At 38.6% G+C, this 26,657-nt stretch overlaps 1 protein-coding gene across 15 annotated transcripts in view; it reads right to left on the reverse strand.

The window, feature by feature from the left end:
• CASK (calcium/calmodulin dependent serine protein kinase) overlaps positions 1–26,657 on the reverse strand; it is a 358,208-nt gene that overhangs the window by 137,773 nt on the left and 193,778 nt on the right. The window lies entirely within an intron of this gene.

Consider the following 26,657-nt stretch of genomic DNA (forward strand, 5'->3'; position numbering starts at 1 on the left):
ACGAGACAGGGAGGCGGGAGGAAAGGGTGCTTAACAGAATCGAAGAAGTGTATTTCATTTTTTTCCTAGTCAACGTGTCTGGACATAGCTGCATACCATGTTTCCCCGAAAATAAGACCTAGCCAGACAATCAGCTCTAATGCATCTTTTGGAGCAAAAATTAATACAAGACCCGGTCTTATTTTACTATAAGACCGGGTATAATATAATATATAATATAATACTGGATCTTATATTAATTTTTGCTCCAAAAGACGCATTAGAGCTGATTATCTGGCTAGGTCTTATTTTCGGGGAAACATGGCAGAACATCATACAGTTGTAATCAGGAGATGTCATTAAGGCAACCACTCTCAAAAGTTCGGCTGGCATTTGTTCTTTGGTCACACACAGAAGCAGGATGCCATTGACTGAATATGTAAAAGCCTATTATGACAAACTCCAAGGATCCATTCATAAGTTTCTGTCAGAGTATGACAATTATTTATAATCAAAATACTTCTTCAAACTTCAGGTAGGCCACTGACTGAGAAACCGATATTCAGGAGTATGAAGAATTTTGTTAGGGTTGAATTTATTTTAATGAGATTTGGCTTATATACAATTAGTGCTCAGTTAGCCATGTTTCAATAAGTGCATACAATTGGTTGAATAAAGAATAGGTCAAAGCAGAATTATATTTAAAAAATGAGAAACATTTGAGAAAATGCAAATTTGCAGAGAAAATGCAAATTTGCAGAAAAAATAGAGGGGTCAGAAAAAAGTAATAAAGTTTATATTACCTTGCTTTGACAAAGTTTACAAATACCACCTAACTGAAATTCAGCAGATCTGTTTATATGATTTTAAATATCATGATAATACTGATGTTCCCTCATGTTCTCAAAATTATTCTTTTACATTACTGGTAAATATTTTATATCCCTACATGTGTCTATTGTAAACATACAGTTTGAGTGGTTAAATTACATTTTTATTATTATTAGTTTTATGGACTAGTAAAAGAAAAACACTCATAGTTCTAGAAGCTGTCTCATAATTTCATTAAATGAGATGATTCCTATAAAACCCTGCACAATGGCATTCTTTAAAAAATTAAAAAGTACATTGAGTTAATTATTGGTGTAATATTCGTGATAAGATAGATTTTGATAAAAGTCAACCTGCTTATAAGCTCATAACAGATTTTGTTTAGTGACAGAAGTTTCACTAACAACATGCCTTTGAGTAACCTGAATCTTGAGAATGTTTCTAAATTTTCAGAACAACATGATGCTGACTTAACAAATTTAAGGCTATTTACTATATATAACCTTTTATTTCTTACTAAGCATTAATGTATGCAAGCAACAAACACTGTCCCTACCTCCCCAACCTCAGGTTTAGTTCTAGAAGTATACAGAAGAAGGAAATTCAGAAGTACTGTATTCTCATCTTGCAAAAGATTTTCAGAACAAGTTTCTAAATAACACCCCATGTGTGCAAAACCAAACAAGGGCAAAATTAATTGCCTGGCTGCCAGAGTGAGACCTAAATGCTGAGTATTGCTGTTAGTTTTGAAAAAGTACTCTGTGGAGAGCTGGGTTTGATGGCGGTTGGATTTCTAAGATCAGGTCACTAGAAAAAGAAAATTTTGTTCTAGTACAGAAGGTTTTATCTTCAACTTCTCTTTAAAATGGACTTTTCAGTCCTGCTGATATAAAAGCAGAACTAATATAATTACAACTCTTTGAGGCAAAGCCTTACTGAAAGTTATCCACAAGAAAAAAACAGCATGAAATTGAGTTCTCTCAACAGGCAACCTGGGTTTTGCAGAAACATGTTAACAGACTAATTATTTTTTAGCCTTTCAAAATATAAATGGAGGGGCAGCAGTTAGCTCAGTGGGTTAGAGCGTGGTGCTCTTAACAACAAGGTTGCCGTTTGATCCCCACATGGGCCACTGTGAGCTGCGCCCTCCACAACTAGATTGAAACAACTACTTGACTTGGAGCTGATGGGTCCTGGAAAAACACACTTAAATAAATAAAAGTTCAAAAATATATACAAATGGAAATTTATTTTACCAGATATTAAAATATATTTTTATCCTTTAATAAGGAGAACATTGTGGAGCAGATACAAGGATAAACTTATCAGTGGACCAGAATACACATCTCTAAGCAGACCCTCAATGGCACGTGAGAAGATTATATTCAAATTAATGGCTCTCAAAAGGGTAGGAGCAGGAACAATTCAGAGGGAAACCTAAGATTTTGTTAATTTGAGATGTGCTAGAATGTTGTAAAGTGAGGTTGAGTGAAATTTTTAAGTTTCCCGAGTGACTGGTACACTTTCTTCCCTCAGAGACGATCACTGCAAATAAAGGAGACGCCACAAAAAGCATCAGGGAAGGAAGGAATGGACTAACAAACAGCGCTGTGCTAATTTAAAATAAAAAGCCAATTCATAGTTTCACATTGTTTCACACACATACACAACATATTATAAGTGGATCTAAGAGTTAAATGTAAATAATGAAACCATTAGAAGATTTAAAAATATGTAAGCGACTAACTCATCTGTGAATGGGAAAGAACTTTCTATTAATAAAACTAGAAATAACCACAGGAAAAATGCATAGATTTGACTTAAAAGAAGTAGATTCTTTTTTTTTTTTGGTCAAAAACCATAAAAATAAAAGCAAAAGCACAAAGTTGGAAAATATTCACAACAGATATGACATTTACTGTAGAGTTTTTTATGTCAGGCACCAGAAGACACCATGAACTTGTAAAGAAACCTGTACTTTTGATCAGAAGAAAGCATTTGAAACCCAGAATACAATCTGAATTATGTCAACTCGAGATAGAAACTAAGGCACATTCTCATATTGGTTGATGCAGTGTCTTTTTTTATAGCTACATGACCCAGTTGAAAACACATTCCTGTAAGTGGCTGCTGTACTGCCTCAGTTGTCTAATTTTCAGATGAAGATGAGGAGGGCTGATTGGGTGGTGGTAACAATAGACTCAGAACTGGCAAGCAAGTACTAGGTTTGTCATAAACTTCTACCTTGTTTCTTATTTCCCCTCATCGAGTTCACATGCAAGGAAATGGGAAGCAAAGTAAAACACGTATTTACAGGCCTTTTACTATGCAAGGTGCTTGACATGCGTTATTATCATTTACTCTTCATTGCACTGTGATGTAAGTATCAACTGTACTTTACATATGAAGGGATGCAAGTTGGTAGACTTTTATTCCATAGACATTATCTCTGTTAAGACAATGCTTTTTATTTTCCTTTCATTTTGCCCAAGCACAATAGTAATTACTGAGATGTTTTTTGTTTTTTAAAAAACATAAATTGGCATTAGTATATAGTTGGGACAAAAAATTCTGTTTATCACTCATCAAAATTGTGTGATGTCATAAAACCAAAATCTTAAAGACTAGTTTTCTAGCTATCACACATTTGTACATTCTGTGAAAGCTCCGCCTGAAACATGGACAATAATCCAGTACAAACGGATTCAGGTTGAGCAGAAGAAAAAAAAAAGAAATCAAATAAGAGTATCTTACCCTTATTAATTTTGCTTCTGGCCCAGGAGATACATAAAGAACTATCAAAAGATGAGCTCTGGAAAAGGTTTCTAATTATGGTTTGGATACAGGTGTTGATGATGCATGGAATCACTTTTTGCTTTAGTAAGCCACGCCAGTTGTTTCAGGAGCAACAATTAGCTGTTATAGTTATATTATGGTTTGGTAATTCCACATGTAATCGCTTTTTATAAAACATTTCAAATATACAAAATATATAAAAATGTTTTTTTATAAAACATTTCATGCATACGAAAAAGGGAAAACAGAACTTAACGGGCAGTTAAGCGCTCATCACCCAAACTGAACAGATGTTAACGTTTTGGCCCTATATGCTTAACTGTAATCTTGTATCCACAAATAATCAAAAAGTTCATCTATACTAAAGCTCATCCCAAGGTACTCTCTTTCCTGAAGTTAGTATATATCATTGTGATATATATTTTTATGCTTTTATAACATACGCATGTGTAAACAATATGTCTTAGTTGTTGTTTTAAAAATTTACACAAATAGTATCTTACTATGATACCCCTTTGTAAACTTTTTTTTTCACTCAAATTATGTTTATGTTCAGCTTGGTGTCTTGGTTCATGCTGCAGACTTCCCTAAAATCTCTCAAAGGTTCACAAGCCCCAAACAAGCTGCATCTGGCTTTGGCGTGTCCCATACCTCTTGCTAAGCAGCTGCAAGCCCGACACTAGTGGCAACCTGCCTCAGTTTGCAGCTTTGCCTCTCCCAGGCACCTCCAAGACTAACACAAGTGGCAATCACCTGCAGATTACTTTGTAGCACATACCAAGTATTCCCAGGTAGGGCACAGGCAGCAGCTAAACTTGGCCTGCAACAGAGCCCCTCCCAAGGGGCCCCAGAATCAACATACCTGGTGGCCAGCTTTAGACCCAACCACCTCCACAAATGACACACCCAAAGGGCAGACTGGGCAGGCACCAGAGCCCTGCTAAAGTGAATCCTGATCCATAGGGTCAGCCCCTGCATAACAGCTCTTCCACTGTAGTCATGGGCAGTCCTCACAACCAATCAACCTGAGGGTCAATCCTCCAACTGATGTGCCTGACAGCAATCAAGGCTCAACTACAACAGGAGGGCACACACAACCCACACAAAGGACACACCTGGAACAGTTGGCTTAGGTGACCAGGGAAATTGTGCCACTGGGCCCCAGAAGATACCTACTACATAAGGCCACTCTACTAAGACTGGGAGACACAGCAGCTCTACCTAACACAAAGAAAAATACATAAGGAGGCAGCCAAAATAGGGAGACAAAGAGACATGTTTCAAATGAAAGAACAGAACAAAACTCCAGAAAAAGAGCTACACAAAATGGAGACAAGCAATCTACCAGGTGCAGAGTTCCAAACACTGGTTATAAGAATGCTCAGTGATCTCAGGGAGAACTTATACAAAGAGATAGGAAACGTAAAAATGGAGACAGAAAACATAAAAAAGAAACAGTCAAAAATGAAGAATACAGTAACTGAAATAAAGAATATATTAGAGGGAATCAACAGTAGATTAGATGAAGCAGAGGATCAAATGGGTGATGTGGAAGATAAGGTAGCAGAAAACACCCAATCATGACAGCAAAAGAAAAAATAAATCCAAAAAACCAAGATAGTTTAAGGGGCCTCTGGGACAACATCAAGCGTAACATTTGCACATAGCGGTACTGGAAGAAGAAGAGAGAGAGCGAGGAACTGAAAACCTACTTGAAGAAATAATGATTGATGTCATAGGAATGGCAGCAGCGGGGCACACTTTTTGAGTTCTCCTCTGGATCTTATTACAAATGGGACATCTATAACCCATTAAAGGACTCTCTGCTCATCACGCAGAACTGCTAAGAGACTCGTGCAAGGATTACTTGAAGGTTGGCAAATTGGGCGAGCAGGGGAAGAGGGAAGGGAGCGGAGTGGAGATGCAGCCCGCATCCGAGGCTGTGGAGACGTGGCCTGCACCTGCGGCTGTGGGGACATGGCCCCGCATCTGTGGCGGTGGAAACGCAGCCGGCATCCGCAGCTGCAGGGACATAGGGGATCCCAGGACGGAACAGATAACATAAAAGTCAGGAGGTGGGCTCTTTCCCTGCATCCCACAGCTGATCTCTCCCACCGAGGGGGCAGCATATCTAGCATTTGAGGCAATAACCTCAGCTGAGAACTCCAGCTGGGACCTAGGTCGGACAAAGGACACAAACTCCATACCTGGGCCCCTCCCTACACTCTTCCAATCCTACCCCCGCCCTTCCAGAGACTTAAACTGGGCCCTGAACTGAGGATAGTGTCAGATTACAGAAGAGCCTTAGTGCTCAGGCTCTGGGAAGACTGGCGGGCAGCTCTGACCCAGGGAAGAGGCTGGGAAGAGTGTGATTTTTGCTGGGCTAGGAGAGAAAAGACTCCTCCACCCCTAGCCACCACCTTTTCTGGCCTGCAGGAAGAGTGTGACACGGCTGGGCTGGGAGAGAGAAGACCCCTCCATCCCCAGCCCCCACCCTTTCTGGCCTGCCTAGGGCAGGGCAATTACAACTGCGGAGGCACTCCCAGGGATCAGCAGTAGGTGGCAGATGCAGCTCTGGGCTTTCAGCAGCTCAGAAATCTCCCACCCGCCACACACACACACACACACACACACACACACACACACACACACCCCTAAGTGTCCTAAGACTCAGAAGAACTGGGCACAGGGCTGGTGGTACTACTTTCAGTACACATATGTGCAGGCAAGGGCAGAAACTGCACTGACTTTGTAGAAACTACCATCCAGACCCCTCAGCCCCACGCATCTAAATCTGCAGTCCCACCGTCACTCTGGGCACGAGGTGACCGGCTCTGCCTGCACAATACACAGAGGACTCTTTGGAACAGCAGAGGACAACCTGGAGATTACTTGGTGGGCTTAAGCCAAGACTGGCGCTGCTTTTTTTGGTTTTGTTTTGTCTTTATATCTTTGATATCTTTGCCTGTGTTGAGTGTGGGTTGTTGGTTGTTTTCACATGTGAATGTATTTGATTTTTTTCTTTGTTGTTGTTGTGCTTGGTGATTTGCTTTGTTCTGAAATTGCCCTACCAGGGCCCAGCTTAAGAGGCACAAGATTCAACACACCCAGAGGCCAACTCCAGACCAAACCAGCATACTACCGGATTTGACCTACAAGTGACACACCCAGAGAGAAGTCTCTACAGGCACAAGAGCTCATAGAGGCCAAACCACATTTAAGTGGTCAACCCTCACGCAGCAGAACACCCTGCTGTGGGCAGAGCCAAGTCTCACAACCAGTCAGTCTAGGAGTCAACCCCACCTACTCACAAGCTAAAAGCAATGAAAGATCAACTTTAACAGGACAATATACACAACACAAGAGTCACCTTTGGAGCACACGAGAGGAGAACGAAGTAGTGCAAGTCAAATATAAAGGACACATACTACATAAGATAACCCAGCAAGAACTAAGAACTCTAGGGGATCTACCTAATACATCGAAGCAAACACAGAGAGTCAGCCAGAATGGGGAAACAAAGAAACATGTCCCAAATAAAAGAACACAAGAAACCTCCAGAAATGGAACCAAACGAAACAGAGGTAACCAACCTATCAGAGACAGAGTTCAGAACACTGATGATAAGAATGTTTAAGGAGCTTAGAAACGACATAAAGGATGGAGAAATCATAATGAACAATCAGTTAAAACTAAAGAACACAATTACTGAAATAAAGAACTCACTTGAAGGAATTAACAGCAGGTTAGATGAAGTAGAGGATTGAATCAGCGACTTAGAAGACAAGTTAGCAGAGATCACCCAAACAGAAGAGCAGAAAGATAAAAGAAGAAAAAACAATGAAGATGGTTTAAGAGACCTCTGGGATAACATCAAGTGCAACAACATGCGCATCATAGGAATACCAGAAGGTGAAGAGAGGGAGCAAGGGGTAGAGAACATATTTGAAGTAATAATGTCTGAAAACTTCCCTAACCTGATGAAGGAAACCAGCATACAAGCCCAGGAAGTGCAGAGAGTTCCAACCAGGATAAACCCAAACAGGTCCACACCAAGACACATTATAGTTAAAATGGCAAAGGTTAAAGACAAAGAAAGAATCCTAAAAGCAGCAAGAGAAAGACAGAGGGTTACATACAAGGGAACTCCCATAAGACTATCAAATGACTTTTCTACAGAAACATTGAAGGCCAGGAGGAAGTGGCAGGAGATACTCAAAGTGATGGAAAACAAAGGCCTACAACCTAGATTGCTTTATCCAGCAAGGCTATCATTTAAAGTTGATGGAGAGATAAAGAGCTTCCCAGAAAAGAATAAGCTAAAGGAATTTATTACCACCAAGCCAGCATTGCAAGAAATACTAAAAGGACTTCTGTAAATAGAAGAAAGATGAAAACAATCTAACTACAAATTTAAAAATGGCAATAACTATGTACCTATCAATAATCACTTTAAATGTAAATGGATTAAATGCTCCAATCAAGAGACATAGGGTGGCTGAGTGGATAAGAAAGCAAGACCCTTGTATATGCTGTATACAAGAGACTCACCTCAGATCAAAAGACACACACAGGCTGAAAGTGAAGGGTTGGAGTAAGATATTTCATGCAAATGGAAACGAGAAAAAAGCTGGAGTTGCAATACTTATTTCTGACAAAATAGACTTTAAAATGAAGAAAATATTAAAAGACAAAGATGGGCACTATATAATAATAAAGGGATCGATCCGATAAGAGGACATAACCCTAGTAAACATCTATGCACCCAACATAGGAGCACCTAAATATATAAAACAGATATTGACTGACATAAAGACAGAGATCAACAGTAACACTATCATAGTAGGGGACTTCAACACACCTCTGACAACAAGGAACAGGTCTTCCAGACAGAAAATCAATATGGAAACAACAGCCTTAAATGACACATTGGACCACTTGGATTTAATCAATATTTTCAGAGCATTTCACCCCAAAGCTGCAGAATACACGTTCTTCTCAAGCGCACATGGAACATTTTCCAAGATAGACCATATGTTAGGCCACAAAACAAGTCTTGATAAATTTAAGAAAATTGAAATCATACCAATTGTCTTCTCTGACCACAGTGCTATGAAATTAGAAATGAACTACAGGAAAAAAACTGTAAGACACACCAATTCATGGAGGCTGAATAACATGTTACTAAATAATGAATGGATCAACCAGGAGATCAAGGAAGAAATCAAAAGACATCTCGAGACAAACGAAAATGAATACATGATGATCCAAAATCTATGGGATGCAGTGAAAGGAGTTCTAAGAAAGAAATTCATAGCATTGCAGGCCTACCTAAAGAAACAAGAAAAACCATGAATCAACAGTTTATCTTCACACTTAAGGAATCTGGAAAAGGAACAGCAAAATAAGCCCAAAGGGAGTACAAGGAAGGAGATAATAAAGATCAGAGTGGAAATAAATGAAATAGAAACCAGAAAAACAATACAAAAGATTAATGAATCCAAGAGTTGATTCTTAGAGAAGATAAACAAAATTGACAAACCTTAACCAGACTCATTAAAAAGAAGAGAGAGAGGACCCAAATTAATAAAATCAGGAATGAAAGAGAAGTGACAACAGACACCGCAGAGATACAAAAAATTTTAAGAAATTACTATGAGCAACTAAATGCCAACAAATTTGACAATCAGGAAGAAATGCACAATTTTCTAGAGGTGTACAACCTTCCAAGGCTAACTCAAGAAGAAACAGAAAACCTGAATAGACTGATTACCACCAGGAAATTGAATCAGTAATCAACAATCTCCCAACAAACAAAAGCCCTGGACCAGATGGCTTTACAGGTGAATTTTACAAAACGTTCAAAAAGAATTATCACCTATTCTCCTCAAGCTCTTCCAAAAAATCCAGAAGGAGGGAAGGCTCCCAAACACTTTTTACGAAGCCACTATCACCCTGATCCCAAAATCAGACAAAGACACCACAAAAAAAGAAAACTACAGGCTGATATCTCTAATGAACATAGATGCAAAAATCCTCAACAAAATATTAGCGAACAGAATTCAGCAATACATTAAAAAGATCATACACCATGATCAAGTGGGATTCATCCCTGGTATGCAAGGGTGGTTCAACATCCGCAAATCAATTAATGTGATACACCACATTAACAAAATGAAAAATAAAAATCACATGATCATATCAATAGATGCAGAAAAAGCATTTGATAAAATCTAGCAGCCATTTATGATAAAAACCCTTAAGAAAGTGGGAATAGAGGGATCATATCTCAACATAATAAAGGCCATATATGATAAACCCACAGCTAACATCATACTCAATGGGGAAAAGCTAAAACCATTCCCCTTAAGATCAGGAACAAGGCAAGGTTGCCCACTTTCTCCACTTCTATTCAACATAGTGCTGGAAGTTCTAGCCACAGCAATCAGACAAGAAAAAGAAATAAAAGGCATCCAAATTGGTAAGGAGGAAGTAAAATTGTCATTATATGCAGATGACATGATACTATATATAGAGAACCGTAAAGACTCCACCAAGAAACTATTAGAGCTGATAGATGAATTTAGTAAAGTAGCAGGATACAAAATTAATATTCAGAAATCAGTTGCATTTGTATATACCAATAATAAAACATCAGAAGGAGAAATTAAAAAAATTAACATCCCATTTACAATTGCTTCAAACACTATAAAATACCTGGGAATAAATTTAACCAAAGAAGTAAAAGATCTGTACTCAGAAAATTATAAGACACTGAAGAAATGAAAGAAGATACAAATAGATGGAAACACATACCATGTTCATGGATAGGAAGAATTAATATAGTTAAAATGTCCATACTGCCTAAGGCAATATACATATTCAACGCAATTCCTATCAAACTACCAACGACATTTTTCACAGAAATAGAACATATAATCCTAAAATTTATATGGGACCATAAAAGACCCCGGATAGCCTCAGCAATCTTGAGAAATAAGAACAAAGTGGGAGGTATAACAATACCTGACATCAAATTATACTACAAGGCTACAGTAATCAAAACAGCATGGTACTGGCATAAAAACAGACCCATAGATCAATGGAACAGAATAGAGAGTCCAGAAATAAATCCATGCCTATATGGCCACTTAATCTATGACAATGGAAGCAAGAATGTACGGTAGGGTAAAGACAGTCTATTCAATAAATGGTGCTGGGAAACCTGGACAGACACATGCAAAAAAATGAAGCTGGACCACCTTACACCATATACAAAAATAAATTCAAAATGGCTTAAAGACTTAAATATAAGATCTGAAACCATAAAATTCCTAGAAGAAAATATAGGAAGAAACTTTACAGACATTACCCGGAGTAAGATTTTTACTGATATATCCCCTCATGCAAGGGAAGTAAGAGAAAAAATAAACATGTGGGATTACATCAAACTAAAAAGTTTTTTCACAGCAAAGGAAACCATCAATAAAACAAAAAGGGATCCTACTGAATGGGAAAAGATATTTGCCAATGATATATCTGATAAGGGTTAATATCACAAATTTATAAAAACTCACTCAACTCAACTCCAAAAACAAACAACCCAATTAAAAAATGGGCAGAGGACATGAAGAGACATTTTTCTAAAAAGGACATACAGATGGCAAACAGACATATGAAGAAATGCTCAACCTCACTAACCATCAGAGAAATGCAAATAAAACCACAATGAGATACCACCTCACCCCAGTCAAAATGGCTATCATCAATAAATCAACAAACAACAAGTGCTGGCGGATGTGGAGAAAAGGGAACGCTTGTGCACTGTTGGTGGGATTGCAGATTGGTGCAGCCACTATGGAAAACAGTATGGAGGTATCTCAAAAATCTGAAAATGGAACTACCTTATGATCCAGCAATCCCACTCCTAGGTATCTATCCGGAGAAATCCAAAACTCCAATTCAAAAATCTTTATGCACTCCTATGTTTATTGAGGCACTATACACAATAGCCAAGACATGGAAACAACTGAAACGCCCATCGGTAGATGACTAGATTAAGAAACTGTGTTACATTTATACAATGGAGTATTACGCAGCCATAAAGAAGAAAGAAATCTTACCATTTGCAACAACATGGACGGACCTAGAGAACATTATGCTAAGTGAACTAAGTCAGACAGAGAAAGACAAATACCATATGATCTCACGTATATGTGGAATCTAATGAAAAGAATAAGGAGAATGAACTAATCAGAAACAGTTTTGGAGACATAGAGGAAAAACTGAGGGTTGCTAGATGGGCAGGGGTGGGGGATAAGGGGGAAGCTGAGGGCATTAGAAAACAGTGGGTAACCACAAGATTGCCACGGAGTTTTAAAAATCAATTTGGGGAATGTAATCAATAATGTTATAAAGATTTTGCAGGGTATCTGATGGACACTTGTCTCATTAGGGAGACCACCTCAGGGATGATGTAGATGCCTGATCGCTGCATTGTACACCTGCAGCTGAAGCTGAACAATAACGAATGTCAACTACAAGTTTATATGTATATGTGTGTGTGTGTGTGTGTGTGTGTGTGTGTATGTATATACTTACAAGAAGCGGAGTACAGCATTAGGAATAGAGACAGTGGAAATGTAATGGCTCTGTGCGATGTCAGAGGGATAGTGGATGGGGGGAGGAGGATTCACACAGTGTGAGGGATATAAATGATAAACGTCTAAGTATTACTTTGTCTTGTACACCTGAAACTAATAAAATATATATATAATTATAATATATATATATATATAAATAATAATGAAGAACTTTCCTAACCTGGTAAAGGAAATAGACATAAACGTCCAGGAAGTGCAAAGTCCAAAACAAGATGAACCCAAAGAGGCCCACACCAAGACACACCATAATTAAAATGCCAAAAGTTAAAGACAAAGAGAGAACCTTAAAAGTAGCAAGAGAAAAGCAGTTAGTTACCTATACGGGAGCTCCCATAAGACTGTCAGGTGATTTCTCAACAGAAACGTTCAGGGCCAGAGGGACTGGCACAAAATATTCAACCTGATGATAAGAAAGGACCTACATCCAAGATTACTCTACCCAGCAAAGCTACCATTTAGAATCGAAGGACAGATAAAGAGGTTCCCAGACAAGAAAAAGATAAAGGAGATCACCACCACCAAACCAGTATTATAAGAAATGTGAAAGGGACTTTAAGAAGAAGAAACAAGATAAAAAATATGATTAATAAAATGGCAATAACTGCATATCTATCAATAACTACATTGAATGTAAATGGATTAAATGCTGCAATCAAAAGACATAGGGTGGCTGAATGGATAAGAAAACAAAACTCTTACATATGCTGCCTACACAAGACTCACTTCAGATCAAAAGACACACACAGACTGAAACTAAAGGGATTGAAAAAGGTATTTCATGAAAATGGAAACAAACAAACAAAAAAGCTGGAATAGAAACACTTATACCAGACAAAATAGACTTTAAAACAAAGGCTATAACAAGAGACAAAGAAGGACCCAGTAATCCCACTTCCGGATATTTATCTGAAGAAACACAAAACGCTACTTCAAGGGGACACGTGTATCCATATGTTCATTGCAGCGCTGTTTACAATAGCCAAGATATGGAGGCATCCTGGGTGTCCATCAATGGATGAATGGATAAAAGAAGAGGTGGTACACATGTACAAAATGGAATATTACTCAGCCATAAAAATGAATGAAATCTTGCCATCTGCAGCTACATGGATGGACCTAGAGAGTATTGTGCTGAGTGTAGTAAGTAAGACAGAGAAAGACAAATGCCATATGATCTCTCTTACATATGGAATCTAAAGAACAAGATAAGCAAACAAACAAAACAGAAACAGACTCACAGATATAGAGAACAAACTGGTGGTTGCCAGATAGGAGTGGGGGTTGGGAAGCTGGGTGAACAGGGGGAAGAGATTAAGAAGTACAAATTGGTAATTTCAAAATAATCATGGGGATGTAAGGTATAGCATAAGAAATGTAGTCAATAATATTGTAGTAACTGTGTGTGGTGTCAGATGGGTACTAGATTTATCATGGTGATCACTTCCTAAGTTACATAAACGTTTAATCACTATGTTGTATACCAGAAGCTAATATAATATTGTATGTCAACTGTAATTGAAAAATAAAACAATTATTAAAAAATTTTGTTTACGTTGATACATATAGTGCTCATTCATTCATTTCCTCTGATGTGCAGTGTTCTTTTCATATGTGCAAAAAAATAAATAGTTCAATTCTCCATTTCTCCTAAGAATGAGCTGTTAGGTGGTTTCCACTTTTTCGCTATTAGACACACATGCTCAAGTGAGATCTCTTGTCTGCCCTGCAAACATGTGTGTAATTTCTCTATGGTTGACAACAAGAAGTAGAAATATTTGGTAGTATGATACGCAGATCTTCAGTTTATCTCATTGTGATGAATTTCTCTCCAAAATAATTTAATCAATTTATACACCTATCCCAGCACTAGTAAGATATGAGTTCCTGTTTATCCACATTCTCACCAATGCTTGGTTTTGTCAGATTTAGTAACTTTTGCCAATCTGGTAGGTGTGAAATGCCATCTCCCTGTGGTTTGAATTTGCACCTCCCTGACTACAAGTGAAGTGGAGCATCATCTCATGTTTTTTTCTCCCCCGTTCAAGTTTCTTCTTGGGTAAATGACCTGCTACTATCTACACCTCTCCCCCTTTGCACCTTAATGAGTTGCGTATCTTTTATTCTTTTTTTTCTTTTTTTTAAAATTAAAGTTTATTGGGGTGACAATTGTTAGTAAAATTACATAGATTTCAGGTGTACAATTCTGTAATACATTATCTACATCTCACCTTGTGTGTTCACCACACAGAGTCAGTTCTCTTTCCATCACCATATCTTAGACCCCGTTTACCCTCTTCTAGAGTCACCCTCCCCCAATACCCTCTGGTAACCCCTAAGCTATTATCTAAGTCTATGAGTTTTTGTTCCTTTGTTTGTCCTGTTCTTTTGTTGTTTTCAGTTTTATATACCACATATCAATGAAATCATATGGTTCTCAACTTTTTCTGTCTGACTTATTTTGCTTAGCACTATAATCTCAAGATCAATCCATGGTGTCACAAATGGTACTATTTCATATTTTCTTACCACCGAATAGTATTCCATTGTGTATATATACCACAACTTCTTTATCCATTCATCTATCGAAGGACATTTTGGTTGTTTCCATGCCTTGGCCACCATAAGTAAAGCTGCAATAAACATTGGGGCACACATATCTTTACGGATAAATGTTTTCAGATTTTTTTGGTAGATACCCAGGAGAGGGATTGCTGGGTCATATGGTAATTCGATTCTTAATTTTTTGAGGAACCTCCACACTGCCTTCCATAGTGGCTGCACCAATCTGCATTCCTTTTTCTCCACAGCCGCTCCAACACTTGTTACCATGTGTCTTGTTGATGATAGCCATTCTGACTGGGGTGAGGTGATATCTCATTGTGGTTTTTATTTACATTTCTCTGATGATTTGTGATGTTGAGCATTTTTTATATGTCTATTTGCCATTTGTATGTGCAGTTGCATGTCCTCTTTGGAGAAATGTCTCTTCAGGTTCAGGTCCTCTGACCATTTTTCAATTGGGTTATTTGTTCTTTTGTTACTGAGTTGTGTGAGTTCCTTGTATATTTTGGATATTAGCCCCTTATCGGAGGCACTGTTTGCAAAAATCTTTTCCCATTCAGTTGGTTGCCTCTTTATTTTGCTGATGGTTTCTTTTGCTGTGCAGAGCTTTTAAGTTTGATATAGTCCCATTCATTTATTTTAGCTTTTACTTCCGCTGCCTTTGGAGTCAAATTCATAAAATGGTCTTTAAACCCAAGGTCCATAAGTTTAGTACCTATGTTTTCTTCTATGCAGTGTATTCTTTCAGGTCTTATGCTTAGGTCTTACTTCCATTTTTTTTAAAATTTATTGGGGTGACAACTGTTAGTAAAATTACATAGATATCAGGTGTACAATTCTGTATTACATCATCTATAAATCCCATTGTGTGTTCACCACCCAGAGTCAGTTCTCCTTCCATCACCATATATTTGATCCCCCTTACCCTCATCTCCCACCCCCCACCCCCCTTACCCTCTGGTAACCACTAAACTATTGTCTGTGTCTATGAGTTTCTGTTTCTCATTTGTTTGTCTGTTCTTTTGTTGTTTTTGGTTTATATACCACATATCAGTGAAATCATATGGTTCTCTGCTTTTTCTGTCTGACTTAGTTCACTCAGCATTACACTCTCAAGATCCATCCATGTTGTCACAAATGTTCCTATGTCATCTTTTCTGACCGCCGAATAGTATTCCATTGTGTATATATACCACAACTTCTTTATCCATTCATTTATTGAAGGACATTCTGGTTGTTTCCATGTCTTGGCCACTGTAAATAAAGCTGCAGTGAACATTGGAGCACACGTGTCTTTATGTATAAATGTTTTCAGATTTTTTGGGTAGATACCCAGGAGAGGGATTGCTGGGTCATATGGTAATTCTATTCGTAATTTTTTCAGGAACCTCCACACTGCCTTCCTTAACGGCTGCACCAGTCTGCAATCCCACCAACAGTGTATGAGGGTTCCTTTTTCTCCACAGCCTCTCCAACACTTGTTACTATTTGTCTTGTTGATGATAGCCATTCTAACTGGGGTGAGGTGATATCTCATTGTGGTTTTGATTTGCATTTCTCTGATGATTAGTGATGTTGAGCATTTTTTCATATGTCTATTTGCCATTTGTATGTCCTCTTTGGAGAAATGTCTCTTCAGGTCTTCTGCCCATTTTTCAATTGGGATGTTTGCTTTTTCTTGTTGAGTTGCATGAGTTCCTTGTGTATTCTGGATATTAGCCCCTTATTGGCGGCACTGTTTGCAAAAATCTTCTCCCATTCAGTTGGTTTCCTCTTTATGTTGTCGATGGTTTCTCTTGCTGTGCAGAAGCTTTTAAGTTTCATATAGTCCCATTCGTTCATTTTAGCTTTTACTTCCTTTGCCTTTGGAGTCAAATTCATAAAATGCTCTGTGAAACCAAGGTCGATAAGTTTAGTACCTATGTTTTCTTCTATGCAGTTTATTGTGTCAGGTCTTATGCTTAAGTCTTTGATCCATTTTGAATTAATTTGGGTACATGGTGACAGATAGCAGTCCAGTTTCATTCTTTTGCACGTGGCTATCCAATTCTCCCAGCACCATTTATTGAAGAGGCTGTCTTTCCTCCATTGTATGTTTTTAGCTTCTTTGTCAAAAATTATCTGTCCATATTTATGTGGTTTTATTTCTGGGTTCTCAATTCTATTCCATTGTTCTATGTGTCTGTTTTTCTGCCAATACCATGCTGTTTTGATTATTGTTGCCCTGTAGTACAAGCTAAAGTCAGGGAGTGTGATACCTACAGCATTGTTCTTTTTTCTTAAGATTGCTTGGGCTATTTGGTGTCTTTTATGGTTCCATACAAATCTGATGATTTTTTGTTTCATTTCTTTAAAAAATGCCATTGGGATTTTGATGGGGATTGCATTACATTTGTATATTGCTTTGGGTGATATGGCCATTTTAACTATGTTGATTCTCCCAATCCATGAGCACAGAATGTCTTTCCATTTCTTTATGTCTTCTTCAATTACTTTTAAAAATGTCTTATGATTTCAGCATACAGATCTTTCATATCCTTGGTTCAGTTTATTCTTAGGTATTTTATTCTTTTTGCTGCAATTGCAAAATGAATTGTTTTTTTAAATTTCTTTTTCTGAGATTTCATTGTTAGTATATAGGAATGCAAAGGACTTTTGTATGGTGCAATGGAATTTTGTAGCTGGCGACTTTACTGTATTCGTTTATTGTTTCTATAGCTTTTTGGTGGAGTCTTTAGGGTTTTCTATATATAGCATCATGTCATCTGCAAAGAGTGATAATTTAACTTCTTCATTCCCAATTTGGATGCCTTTTATTTCTTTCTCTTGCCTGATTGCTCTGGCAAGGACTTCCAACACTATGTTGAAAAGCAGAGGTGATAGGGGACAGCCCTGTCGTGTTCCTGAATGTAGAGCAAAGGGCTTCAGTTTTTCACCATTAATTATGAGATTAGCTGAGGGTTTGTCATATATGGCCTTTATTATGCTAAGGTATTTTCCTTCTATACCTATTTTATTAAGTGTTTTAATCATAAATGGATGTTGTATCTTGTCAAATGCTTTTTTGCATCACATGATATAATCATATGATTTTTGTCCTTTATTTTGTTTATGTGATGTATCACATTGACGGGATTTGCATATGTTGAACCATCCTTGTGCCCTGGGATGAACCCCACTTGGTCATGATGAATAATCTTTTTAATGCATTGTTGTATTCGATTTGCTAGAATTTTGTTTAGGATTTTTGCATCTGTATTCATCAGAGATATTGGTCTGTAGTTTTCTTTTTTTGTGTTATCCTTACCAGGTTTTGGTATCAGGGTAATGTTGGCCTCATAAAATGAGTTAGGGAGTACTGTCTCTTCTTCAATTTTTTGGAAGAGTTTGAGCAGGATTGGTATTAGATCCTCTTTGAAGGTTTGGTAGAATTCACTAGTGAAGCCATCTGGTCCCGGACTTTTGCTTTTGGGAAGGTTTTGGATGACTGATTCAATTTCGTTACTGGTGATCGGTCTGTTTAGATTTTCCAGTTCTTCATGGTTCAGCCTAGGAAGGCTATATGTTTCTAAGAACTTGTCCATTTCTTCTAGGTTATTGAATTTGGTGGCATATAGTCCTTCATAGTATTCTTGGATGATCCTTTGTATTTCTGTGGCATCCGTGATAACTTCCCCTTTTTCATTTCTGATTTTGTTAATTAGTGTCTTCTCTCTTTTTATCTTAGTGAGTCTAGCCAAGGGTTTGTCAATTTTGTTAATCTTTTCAAAGAACCAGCTCTTTGTCACATTAATTTTTTCTATTGTCTTTTTGTTCTCTATTTCATTTAGTTCTGCTCTGATTTTTATTATTTCCTTTCTTCTGCTGACCTTGGGTTTCATTTGTTCTTCTTTTTCTAGTTCTTTAAGGTGTAATGTGAGGTTATTTATTTGGGATTTTTCTTGTTTCTTGAGATAGGCCTGTAATGATATAAATTTCCCTCTTAAAACTGCTTTTGCTGCATCCCAAAAATTTGGTAGGATGTATTTTCATTGTCATTTGTTTCTATGTATCTTTTGATCTCTCCTCTAATTTCTTCTTTGACCCGGTCATTCTTTAAAAGTAGGTTGTTTAATCTCCATGTATTTGTGGTTTATCCTGCTTTCTTTTTGCAGTTGATATCCAATTTCAAAGCCTTGTGATCAGAAAATATGCTTGGTATGACTTCAATCTTCTTAAATTTGCTGAGGCAAGTTTTATGTCCCAATATATGGTGTATCCTTGAGAATGTTCCATGTACACTAGAGAACAATGTATAGTCTGATGTTTTAGGATGAAGTGCTCTATAAATGTCAATTATGTCCATTTCATCTAATGTGTCATTTAGGGCTGCTATTTCGTTATTTATTTTCTGTTTGGATGATCTATCCATAGCTGTCAATGATGTATTTACATCACCTAGTATAATCGTGTTTTGGTCAATTTCTCCCTTTAGTACTATTAGTAGTTGCTTGATATATTTTGGTACTCCCTGATTGGGGCATAAATATTGATGACTGTTATGTCTTCTTGTTGTATAGTCCCCTTTACCATTATGAAATGTCCATCTTTGTCTCTTGTTACCTTTTTCACCCTGAAGTCTGTTTCATCTGATATCAGTATAGCTACACCTGATTTTCTCTGGATACCATTTGCTTGGAGTGTCAATTTCCACCCTTTCACTCTGAGTCTATGCTTGTCCTTGTAGCTGAGATATATCTCTTGGAGACAGCATATGGTTGGGTTTAGTTTTTTGATCCTATCTGCTACTCTGTGCCTTTTATTGGTGAGTTCAGTCCATTTACATTTAGGGTGATTATTGATATGTGAGGATTTCCTATCATTCTATCTTTAGTTTTCTGGTAAGACTGTGTCTCCATTGTTTCTTTGCCTTTTTGTTGTTGTCTATTATTTCTGTGTGTTGGTATTCTGTGATGTTTCCCTCTGTTTCTTCTTTTATTACAGTATATATTTCAGTTCTGGATTTTTTTTGAGTGGTTACCCTTAAGTTTATGTAAAAGAAAGTTTGATATTTAGACTATTCCATTTTCTTCAGCATGCCTACTTTCTCCATTCCCATGTTCCATTTCAGGCCTTTACTCTCCCCCTTTTTATATTTTGATTACCACAAATTGTGCCTGTTGATGTTGTTGAATAGCCTCCTTTAGTATTTCTTGTAGTGCAGGTCGTGTATTAGAAAATTCCCTCAGCTTCTGTATGTCTGGAAAGATCTTTATTCCTCCTTCATATCTAAAGGATATCTTTGCTGGATGTATTATTCTTGGCTCATAATATCTCTCTTGCAATAGTTTGAATATTTGGTTCCACTCCCTCCTGGCTTGTAGAGTTTCTGTTGAGAAATCTGGTGATAATCTAATGGGCTTTCCTTTGTAGGTTACTGTCTTCTTTTCCCTGGCTACCTTGAGGATTCTTTCTTTGTCGTTGATTTTAGAAAGCTTCAATACAGTGTGCTTTGGAGAAGGCCTGTTGGGATTGAAGTAATTAGGTGTTCTATTTGCTTCTTGTATTCGCGGATCCAGTTCTTTCCACAAGTTTGTGAAGTTCTCGTCAACTATTTGTTTGAATATACACTCTGCTCCCTTCTCCCTTTCATCTCCTTCTACTTCTGGTATGCCCATTATTCTTATATTGCTCTTTCTGATGGAGTCAGAAAGTTCTTGTAGTGTTCTTTCATTTTTTTTAACTCTCAAGTCTCCCTCTTCTTCCATCTGTGTCATTTCCAGATTTTTATCTTTGATGTCACTGATTCTTTCCTCCATCTGGTCAACTCTACTACCTAAGCTGACTATTTCATTCTTTTTTTCTTTTTTAATTGAGTTCTTAATCTCCAGCAATTCTATTTGGTTCTTTTTTAAAATTTCAATCTCTTTGGTGAAATGTTCAGTTTGTTCTTTGATTGTGTTTCTGAGTTCATTAAACGTCCTGTCTCTGTTTTCTTGCATCTTGCTGAGGTTTTTAAGAACTGCAGTCTTGACTTCTCTGTCATTTGAGTCACATATTTCCATGTCTTTAAGTTCATGTTCTAGAGACTTTTAATTTTCTTTCTGAGCTGCCTTGTTACCTGGTTAATCATGGCAATTAATGATTATTTATTTTCCTAGACATCTACAGGAGTGGGTTCTGCAACAGGTTGATAGGAAGAGGTCTTTCTTTTGTTTTCCAGTACGTGTTGGTAGAATGTTTTATTTTCTCTCTGACTGCAGCCTTTTATTCTCTTTCATAGTGTAATGTTATAGCTTCCCTGCACTATTCCAGCTTCTCACACAGTGGGGGTATTCCCTGGAAGGTGGGCTTCTCCTCTGTGAACAGTTCGCATGGGTCATAGTGTGCTGCGTCCATGAGGGGATGTGGAGAGCTTCTGAAGTTCCAAAACTCTTCCTGCACCAGATTCAGAGCCTGTGTGTTTCAGCAGCTCTGTTTATTCCTGAAGGGATCTGTGCGGATAGGTGGAGACAGGGGCAGGGTGGGTTGTGAGAGGTGGCCCAGAGCAATGGTAGCAATCATATCCACAGCCAGTTCTGCTTCCACGGCTCCCTCCCCTTTGCCGGAACTAGTTGAGTTGCAAGTCCGTGTCTGTGGGCAACAGGCCTGAAAACTGCAAATGTTGTTCTTTTGACCTGACACTGCTACTGTTTTGCTTCTAGCACTGGGCAGGTGGGGGCGGGGCGAGCTCTGGGAAGGTAGGAAGGGGATGGCTAGTCTCAGTGCTTACGGTTTCTGTTCTCTGCTCGGCAGTGGGGCCTTAAACCACCGTTTTCAGCCTTGTTCCCTCAGTCGTTACTCCGAGATGTCTGCCGTGAGTGTTGGGTTCAGCTGTGTTATATGCTGTCCCTTCAGCCCTGTGGGTCATAAACGGAGCCCTAGCAGTCCGAGTTCTTCCCTCTCCTGCAGCTGCGGTAGTTCCGGAATGCAGCGAGCTCGAAGCACTGAGCTAGGTCTGCGTCCTGCGCCTGCACGGCTCCGTCTCCGCAGTTCTCCCTTCCCTTCTCTCCCGCTTGCGCAATTTGCCCACCTTTAGATGATTTCAGTAGTGTGCCACTTAGTCTTGCCTGTCTGCTGCACAGGAAGTCCTTTGTTGTTATAGTTGTTCAGTTTGTTGTAAATTCCAGGAGAGATTTTAAGAGGCTCACCTCACACACCATTTTTTTTGATGTCATCCAAGTTATTTGTCTATTCTTTTTCTTTTTCTTTCAAATTGTTGAAAAAGTTCTTTATATACTGTGGATCTAATCTCTTATTGTTTATATGGGTTGCAAATAACTTCTATCAGTATGAGACTTGTCTTTTACTTTGTTTATGGTTTCTTTTGCCAGATACCATAAGCAAAGTAACACATTTTCTAATCACTCTAGATCAACACTGGCCCTTTGATATACACCCTTCAAATACCAAGCTAAAGAATCTGCAGATCTTATGATTAGACAGCTTGGCATTTCAGTAATAAATAGTGCATAGGAATCCAAATGAGGTGTTCCTTGAGGACATAGAAATGTTTTCTGAGAGTTAAATTACAAATTTCAAACATCTGAGTACAGATATGCAAATGATTTTAAAGCACAGAAAATCCCATAGACCAGGAGTTGACCTGTTAAATATGTGAATATATTTAAAGAAAAAGCTTGGCCATTCACTAGGGGTGAAGGAACATTAGATAAAAAAAGGGAGGAGGGGGACTAGGCAGATGTTGGTATTGCCCATCCAAACACAGTCCAGGGGAAGAGTCTTGACCAATGGACCAGGAATGTTTTCATCCCATTCGTATGGCTATGGCAAGGGTTATGGTGGAGCTGGATCTAATAGGTCTTTTTAGCCCAGTGACATTAAATATTATTAAATAATGAACTGAGAGGCAACATAACAGACAGGTTAAAAGAGAGGCTAGACTGTTGGAACCAGGTAGTCTGAGTTCAGTTTCTGGCTCCATCACTTACTATGTAACCTTGGACAAGCTCTCTTTCCTCTACTGAGAATACAATAGGAGCAAATAACTCATAGTGTTGTTATGAGGGCTAACTAAGTTAATAAATATACCTGGCCAGTAGAAAACATTCAATGTATGGTATTCAAATACTCAAATGCCATGGGAAAGCAGGGGAAATACATAAAATGGGATGGTAAGAAGCTGAAGGTAAGCATCAGAACTAGGAAGATATGCAGTGGAAGCCAAGCCGAACTGGATCAAATGAGATGGGGAGGAAATAACTCATAAAGGGTAATTTAACTTTAGCTTTCATTTTATTTTGTGCTGCTCAGAACCATACTCTGAAACTTGAGCATGTAGAAGAGGAGAATGAAGGCACCTTGCAGGATGCTAGAAAGACAGTTGAAAGAATGGGATTATTTAGCCTTAAAGCATTAAGACTAAAGGAATGACATTAGAGCAAAAATGTGTGTGTAGCCTTGGGGAGCAGGCAGAAAGAGGATCAGTGAAGGATGGGAGTTGCAATCAGAGTGTTTCAACAGACTGTAAGAGAAGGTTTTTTTCTCCCCCCCCTTTCTTCTGCCTCCCTCTTCCCCGCACTCCAGTTCAAGCCATTGTTTCTTAGTCTAGTTGTGTAGGACACAGTTCCCTGGCCCATGCTGGTATTATGAGCCTTGCGCTTCCCCCAGCTGAGGCAGTCGGTCTCCAGTTGTCGGTTGGCCACTCACAGCAGCTCATGGCTGCTCTCGCTGGCTGCTGGCCACCAGCCGCTCCTGGCAGCACACAGCAGCCCAGCTCCAGGGAGAGCTGTTGTTCACAATCTTAGCTGTAGATGGCGCAGCTTACTGGCCCATGTGGGAATCGAACTGGCGACCTTGGGCATTAGGAGCACGGTGCTCCAACCACTTGAGCCACCGGGTTGGCCCGAGAAGGTTTTCTAATAATTACAGATCTCAAACGGAGTAGAAAGCCAGTGAATTATTTGCTAGTAGAACTGTTTCAATATAGCATGGATCCCCAGAAGGCTGGGAAGGTAGCAAAGCATTTCAAGCATTTAATACAGTTTGGATTAGATGTTCTGTAGATCCTTTTAATAGTAGTTTTGGGTTTTATAGAATGTTCAGTGGCTTTATAATGACTGGGAACCGGAGGCCACCTGAGATCATGTGCCAAATACAGTAACACCCTCAGCTGTACTAAGATGTGTGCTGCTAGGGGAAGGAGGCTGTTTGCTATAATATGGTCCATGGTCCCCAAGCAGTTTCCCTGAATCTTCTTTTGTAGTGAATTTGTCCAATGTCCCTTGCTCAGCACATAGTAGGCATTCATTAATATTTATTGCTAGAGAGATTGTTTAAACTATATCTAAAACAAGTTGGTGGATTCTGGGAGCTTTGTGACATTTATGTTAGGTGTTCTGGGCTTTGTTCTGTGTAATTAGAGTGGTCGAACAGGTCACCACATTGCATCCTGAGATAGGGACATGGCACCTTCGCTGTAAACCTGGCTCAATAGTATGAACTCAAGTGGAAATGGTAATCACTCTGATGTGTTATATTTTCATATTTTATCCGGTGGCAAACTTCTGGACTGAAAGATCTTATTGCCTTCCATTAATAGTGCTGGCAACACAGGTATAAGCGCTTTCCTGTTACAGACATTTCCTTTCTAGATTTCCTGCCTCTTGTGTTCTATTACTTGCCAAGACTTTCCAGTACCCCCCAGTAGCCCCTACCTCAGCTGTTTTCCTTTCCTATACTCAGTAGCATCTCTTTCTCTTCTCCAATTCAGTTTTGTCTCTTTGTTTCCCTACTTTCTCTTTTAATTACCTTTCTCACAATTTAGTGCCCTCTTCTTTTGTGTACCCCCTGATCTGTCAGAAGCAAAAATGCTTCATGTCTGTGGATATTCAGTTTGTAGTCAAAAGAAAAATACTGTTTCCTCTATATTAAAAAAACTTTTAGCTGGCTGCAAAAGGAACTGATGAGGTTTGCATGCATGTTCATATTCAGTTCCCCTTTGTGGCCAGTGAGGCTTGAAAAACACTGGAACACACAGGGTCAGCTCTTGTCAGGAGGGATTACAGAGTTCCAAATATATGTGGCAAGTAGTGAGAGAAGTCAGCTAAGTAAGTAAACATGGGTCTCATGCTCTGATAGTTTGCATTTGTGATCCTGAAAATAATGAAACTTTGAGAAATGAGTACAACCTAGCATGGTGTGGGGGGGAATGCTACCAAGGGGAAAAGCAAGAATGATCATCATTCTACACTGGTCCTGAACTTATCTGTGGGGGATACGTTCCAAGATCCCCAGTGGATGCCTGAAACCACAGATAGTACTGAACCCTCTATAAACTATGTTTTTTTCCTATAATGCATACCTACGATAAAGTGTAGTTTATAAATTAGGCACAGTAAGAGATTAACAACAGTAACTAACAAAAAACAGGATAATCATAACATACTGCATTAAAGACATGTGAATATGGTCTCACTCTCTCCCTTTCTCTGATAATCTGTCTGATAACCAAGATGGCTACTAAGTGACTAATGGGTGGGGAGTGTAGACAGTGTGGAGATGCTGGAAAAAGGGATAATTCACGTCCTGGGCAGAACAGAGTGGGACAGCACAAAATTTCATCACGTTACTTAGAAGAGCAACCAAATTGAAAAGAAAACTCCAAGACCACGGTGGGACACAGCGGGCATCCCTTTGCAAAGTAAACCTAACTTTTCTTTTTGAAATATTATCCAAGAAACAATGGTCACTGAGGTATACACACTATATTAATCCCCAAGGAAAGAGCCAATGCACTGCACTTTGAGAGAAAAATATAAAAAGCTCATTAGAACTTTACAATTGCATGAACATTAAAAAAATATATAGTAGTTGTGGAGTACAGCATAAGGAATAGAGTCAGTGGAACTGTAACAGCTATATATGATGTCAGAGGGGTAATAGAATGGGGAAGGGGGTTATCACTGTGTGAGGGATATAAATGATAAATATCTAACTATTACATTGTTTTATACATCTGAAGCTAATTAATAAAAATATATATTGTAGATAAAACATGGTATTAACATTCTCTGTAGCTCCTCCCATCCAGAGGAGAAGTCTTTGTCCACCTCTTGAATCTGGGCAGGTGCTGTGACTTGTTTTGGACAATAAAATGTGGTGGACATTGTATGACATCTGAGAAAGACCTCAAGAGGCCTTGCAGCTTCCAGTTTTGCCCTCTTGGAATCCCGAGACCATCATGTTGTAAATAAACCCAGGGGAAAAGTCACATGGAGACAGATGCTCAGCTGAGCTGCCAGATAACTAAGAAGCTAAACGAATGACTTGAGGTGAGACTGACAGAAGAACTGCCCAGCTGAGCCCAAAACAAATGGCAGAATTGACAGTGAAAAGATGGTTGTTATCATAAGCCACCAAGTCGGGGGGTGGCTTGGTATGCAGCAATAGATAAATGATGCATATAAATGAAAAGTATGTGTACCACTGATTTCTAAAAAGGTGACAACGAATATAGTTAATTTTATTACCAAAAAATACAATGCTTGGAATTATTTTACTTGATAGTGTTCAGTGTGTGTGTGTGTGTGTGTGTGAGAGAGAGAGAGAGAGAGAGAGAGAGAGAGAGAGAGAGAGAGAGAGAGAGAAGAATTTTCGAAATTACTGCAGGGTGGAGAGTGGCAGGGTTGTTGAAGATTTGGTAACAAACCATGTGTTCTTAGAGATAAAAACAAGCATATGCTCCCCCTGATGGAGATAGCTGAAAAATGAGGCAACCGGTTAGGGGGTTGACGATGGAGGGATCTGCAGTTTGTTGACAGGAGGAAATGACTACAGTGGAGGATG

This window comes from Rhinolophus sinicus, chromosome X (assembly GCF_036562045.2).
Source record: "Rhinolophus sinicus isolate RSC01 chromosome X, ASM3656204v1, whole genome shotgun sequence".
Taxonomy (NCBI): Eukaryota; Metazoa; Chordata; class Mammalia; order Chiroptera; family Rhinolophidae; genus Rhinolophus; species Rhinolophus sinicus.